This window comes from Camellia sinensis, chromosome 7 (assembly GCF_055761805.1).
Source record: "Camellia sinensis isolate YWXY chromosome 7, ASM5576180v1, whole genome shotgun sequence".
NCBI lineage: Eukaryota > Viridiplantae > Streptophyta > Magnoliopsida > Ericales > Theaceae > Camellia > Camellia sinensis.
The window spans coordinates 128,730,284-128,736,065 of record NC_138967.1 but is presented as its reverse complement, the minus strand read 5'-3'; positions in this window follow the sequence as shown (position 1 = coordinate 128,736,065).

Below are 5,782 nucleotides of genomic sequence, written 5' to 3'. Positions count from 1 at the left end.
AGTATACCAGCAACAGCTTGCCAGAGCTTACAACAAGAAGGTCAATCCAAGAGATTTTCAAGTCGGCGACCTAGTACTGAGAAAAGTCGTCGGGAACAAGAAGGATCCGAGGGAAGGCAAGCTTGGCCCAAACTGGGAAGGACCCTACAGAATCACTTCAGTATTAGGCAATGGAGCTTATCGGCTTGAGGACAATGAGGGCAAAGCATTGCCCAGACCTTGGAATACTTGTAATTTGAAATTTTTCTATCATTAGATGTACATCATATTTTGGCCGATATCATCAATAAAGTCTTTTCAGAATTCTTTCAACACATATGATTGAGAAAGTTATGCATTGATGTTTATTGAAGATATAATTAATGTGAACCCAAGACAAACTCAGGTTCACAAATGGGGCAAAGAAAAAGCCGAGATCATTCCTTAATTCACTTGTTGAAATTTGTAGCAATTTACAAGTTGGAATTAAGCTGATTCCTTATCTTCACTTGTTGAAATTTGTAGCAATTTACAAGTTGAAGTTAAGCCGAGATTATTCCTTAATTCACTTGTTGAAATTTGTAGCAATTTACAAGTTGGAATTAAGCTGATTCCTTATCTTCACTTATTGAAATTTGTAGCAATTTACAAGTTGAAGTTAAGCCGAGATTATTCCTTAATTCACTTGTTGAAATTTGTAGCAATTTACAAGTTGGAATTAAGCTGATTCCTTATCTTCACTTGTTGAAATTTGTAGCAATTTACAAGTTGAAGTTAAGCCGAGATTATTCCTTAATTCACTTGTTGAAATTTGCAGCAATTTACATGTTGAAGTTAAGCCGAGGTTATTGCTTAAGTACTCATAGCAATATATGGGTTGCTTAAACCTAAGGAAGATGCTTAACACTTGTTGAAATTTGTAGCAATTTACAAGTTTATGTTAAGACCGACATATGATCACCCGCTGAGGTATACAGAAATTTACAGGTTGAAGTAAAGGCTAAGTATATTGTTTACTACTTGTTGAAATTTGTAGCAATTTACAAGTAGGATAAACCGAGATCACTGTTTAATACTTATTAACACTTGAGAAGAAGCTTGCAAAGCTTACATTAAGTAGTATATGTTTTATACTTGCTAAAATTTATGAAAAGTTTGCAGGTCGGTATCTCGCCGAAGTAAAAGTTTTGTAGTTATACCCGAGGTATGTAACCCCAAGAAGATTGCACAAAGGATGCAACATGAAGAAGCATACAAAAATTTCTAAGTATAGAACTATGCAGAAGCAATCAACAGAACATCACAAGATTAAAAAACATCTATAGAAAGAGCAGTTGCAGTTACATATTGAAAAAGTTACATCGGCCACAAAAAGGAGTTTTACATTGTCTAGAAAGGAAAAAAGTACAAAGTACAAAGTACAGAAAAAAGAAGGAAAAAAAGTACAAAAGACGTTATCAAGACTCCTCAGTACTAGCAGCTGTAGGGATTGGGACCTCAGACGATTCTAGAAGAGCCTCCTCGGCCACTTTTTCCGCTTGTATCTCGGCATCAATCTCTGCTAATGTTTTCTCAACACTTCTTTCTACCAAGAGAAGATCGGACGATAGCTGCCCAGTGACAATTTCCTTGGTTGCCCCCTCAACCTCATCACCCTCCTCATCTAAGGTTAAATCCATAACCTGCTCAGCAGGAGGAGGGGACTTGGCTTCAGCACCATCCTTGGATTTCCTCACCAAGGCTTCGTCATCATTTTTCTCATCATCCTCATCCTCAGCATCTGCCTCAGTCTCTGATTCGCCTCCAGGAGGAGGTGGAGGAAATGGTAAAGGAATAGCGTCGGCCTGGCGCAATGGCGAGTCAGCAGGAAGATCAAGCTTTTTTATCAGGGACATCCAACCAAGAGAAAATCCCCTGTTGCATGCCTGCCTGACTTGAAGTTTATAATCCTCTGCGACGTCGGCCATACCCTGGGCATAGGCCTTTTCGTCGGCCTCTTTGACTTCGGCCTCTTTGGTGGCCAGAGCTTGCTGAAGTTCTTTCTCCGCTTGGGCCTTCTTAGCCTCAGCCTCTCTTTTCTCGGCCTCAGCAACTTTTTTAACGGCCTCAGCGGATTCGGCCTTCTCAAGAGCTAAAGTTTGGGCCTTCGTAGCCGCCTCGGCCTGATCTTCCAATTTTTTCATCCTTGATTCAAGAGATTTGATCTCCTTCTTCATGGAAGATGCTTCCCTCTTCATATCAACCAATCTTTGCCAGTTTTCAAAAGATTGCATTGAAAATGAATGGGCATGCTGAATGGCCTAAGGAAAAACAGAGGTGTTAGAAAATATTCTCAGTAGGAAACAGAAGGAAAAATCGCAAGTACAAACAGGAACACTTACTTGAACGGAGTGTTGGAGCATGAGAGCATAATTCTCATACTCGCTAAGCTTAGCATTTCGCTCCAAATCATTTGGAAGGAGAAGAGCAGTGCTGAGGGCGACACCAATGTTAATATCATCGGCACTTTCACTGGCCATGATAGGCCTATCCTCCAGAGTTAGTTCAGGAGCCCATGGAACGTCGGGCTTCTTTGATGCCGAGGTCGTTGCGGACGATGACCTTGGCCTCTTTGATTGTGTAGACCCTGAGGGTTGGCCCTCAGCAGACCTCTTGGTGGAAGCAGAGGTTGATTTTTTGCTTTCTGCCAGTTTAGAAATAGGCAAAGCATCCTCAGCCTCGGCATCTGTAGCCTTGGCCTTGGGCTGAGCCTTTTCAACTCTCTTTGGCTTTGGTGGGGGCATTGATTGCGTTGGTACAGCTTCGGCGTCAGTTGGAAGGTCGGCAAGAAGATCTTGAACGACAGGCCTTGGACGAACCATCTCGGCAGTCTTTACAAGTCTTCGTCGACGTTTACGTTCTGGAATTGGTATTAAGTAGGGGGCCGAAGTTGATGGAAGATCGGCTGGGTCAGAGGTGGATCCTTGATCTGTTCGGGATGAAGAAGCGGTTACAGTTGTAGCAGTAGGTGGAGAGAGACTCTTTTTCCTCCTTTTTGGGATGTCGAGCAAAGTAGATTTATATGTAGGAATGAAGTTTAGTAACAGTGGGGCTTTTCGTTTATGGACTGGAAGGTCAAGGAGTTTTTTCAGATCTGTTCTTGGGAAGAAGGATTGACGGAAGTTTTTCGGTGGCTGATGAAGATCTGCAGGACAAAGAAACAGACATCAGAAACAGAAAGTATTAAAGACTTAAATAAAAACAACTTAGTGTTGGCTCAGGGCTCTTACCCTTGCCCTCTGTAATTGTTCGAGGAAGAGGGTAGAGGTGGACATATTCGTCTAGGCCAAATTCCCAATTTCCCGACGCAATAACAAAGTCATCTCCAGCCCCCTTGTTGGAGTCTGGAAGGTCGGCTACAATTTTAAACTGGGTAGATCTCGGCTTAAGGTAATAAATGAAGCCCCTATCCTTCAGGTTGAGGGGACACATGGTATAGCAGTACTGAAGGTCGGCCAGGGTGATTCTAAGATTCTCCTGCCTAGCTAAAGCTATAATACCATTAATCACCCTATAGGAGTTGATAGTAAGTTGCATGGGGTTCAGCCTGTAGAAATGAAGAACTTCACGAAAAAGGGGGTGAAGTGGAAGCCGAAGTCCACATTCGGTAAAAGCTACTATAGGAAAAGGCATTGTATGATCTGTGGGCATGATGGTATCATTATTCCCAGCTAGCTTAAGGTGAACATCGGCTGGGATAGAGAATTCCTGCCTAAAGTATTCAAGTTTTGTTGGGGTATTTACCCTATGCCTCCACATACCCATTATGTCGGCTTAAAATGTGTTTCAAAAGTTGGGCGTTTTAAGAAGGGTTGCAAGAACCTCGGCAAAGACCTAGGAAAGGACTGATAAGGCTTGTTTCAGTTTTCCCTAAAAATTGAAGGTTCTACACATAACTCCCAAGCCAAAGAATTATAAAGATGAAGATCGAAGGCACAGATCTAAACAAGAAAACAAAGGCGACGCTTCAGAATCAAAGAACAGAGGTATGATTCTCAGAAACAAAAGAAATACAGAAAAAATAAAAAAAAAAATCACCAAGAACAGTGGCAAACAAAGTGGTGAAATAATGCAAGTGTTCAAGATGTAGCCATGATTCAAGATACAAACAGATCCAAGGCTTTGAACAAAAGCGATAAAAGCAACAGGCAGACGGAAGCACATAGAGAGAATTAAGAATGAAAGGAAAGAATCTTACCAGAACAAATGAAGCCGGGGCAATGTTCGCCGAGCTCAGAAATCGGTTGCAAACAGCAAAGAAAGCTTCACGAGAATGGGAGATTAAGGACAGTTCCAGAAGAGAGATCGAAGCAATGGCAAATTCGAAGAAGAAAGAGCTTTCGGAGAGAGAAGGAGCAAAAAATCAGAATGAAAAAGTAAAGAAAAATAGAGGCAAAAAAAAAAGTTTTGTCAAAAATTTGAAACGGCGGCAAAATTAGGGCAATTATTACGCCTGGAGCAACGCACGCGTCAAACGGCGCAGACAAATGACAGACAGCTTTCAGGCGCGTCACAGACACGCTCCAATGAAGACAAAACACGTGAAAGGAACGGTTAGATATGCATGACAGCTCATGCGCGTGGGAAAGTACGTTCGAAACCCTGTTCTCCGAAGAAAACACGTCGGCTGGAAGAGGATTATCTCGGCCAAACAGTTTTTGAGCCATTACTCAGAAAAGAAAAATGTTGAAATGTCAATATAGGTTCCATCACCTCAGAATGCCGAGGTAATAGAACCTAGGGGGCAGTTGTGGGGATATATTTTCTGAATACCAACACGTGGCATGGTGACGCCGACGTGTCAGCCGAGGTGCCACGTGTCGTGGTAGTTAAGCCGAGATGATCTCGGAGTTGCCGAGGTTATCCCCGAAGATATCGGAATCCGAGATAAGCAGATAAGGGACAAGAGTCCTAAGCCAAAGAGAGGACTTAACCAAGATAAGGATAAAGCTCTTAGGGAGTTTATCTTTATCTCTTAAAGATTCCAAAGTAAGCACTAAATTAGAGTTCATAGAAGTCATACTTCTAGTGGGACTTAGATTTAGTATATTATAAAAGAGAGGCACCCCCGTGGGTCTAAGGTATGCAATTTATGTTTTGAGTATTAAGTTTTGCACTTGATTAGCTTTGAGAGATATACTGACTTGATCGTCGGAGTGCCCCCGGGTGGAAGAACCACCGCCGGAGCCCTTTCTTTCTGTTTCAGGTTGCTGAACCCATCTATTCTGCCTGTGCTCTCCAGTTGATCACTAAGTAGGCAATGTGGTCAGATTTTCACCCACACAGTACGTATTTTCACAACACTTTATTTATTTATTTTTTTTTGTCGAAACAAGAATGTCGCAAAAAATTGGGTGAAAGAATTTTTTAATTTGACAAGTTTGACTTGATTATGACTTTCGAAATTTTTGATCAAAATCATCATGCCCAACACCAAAAAAAAAAAAAAAAACATTTTCAACATACAAAATTATGATGCAAAAAAAAATTGTTACAATTTCTATAAATTATTTCACAAAAACATTTTTTCAATTGCATGTTTTCAACATTGTCTAATATTTCGTTTTTTACAAAATTAAAACATACATATTTTATAAAAACAAAATGTTTGATTATGAATTTAAAAAAAAAAAAATCTAAAGAAAATACCCGTTTGTGTATGGTTTTTGAATTGTATGAGTTTTGATGAGCAAATTTTTGTTACAAAAATGAGTGAGACCACTAAAAAGAAGAGCACTAATAGCTATAAAGTGGTGTGGGTTCC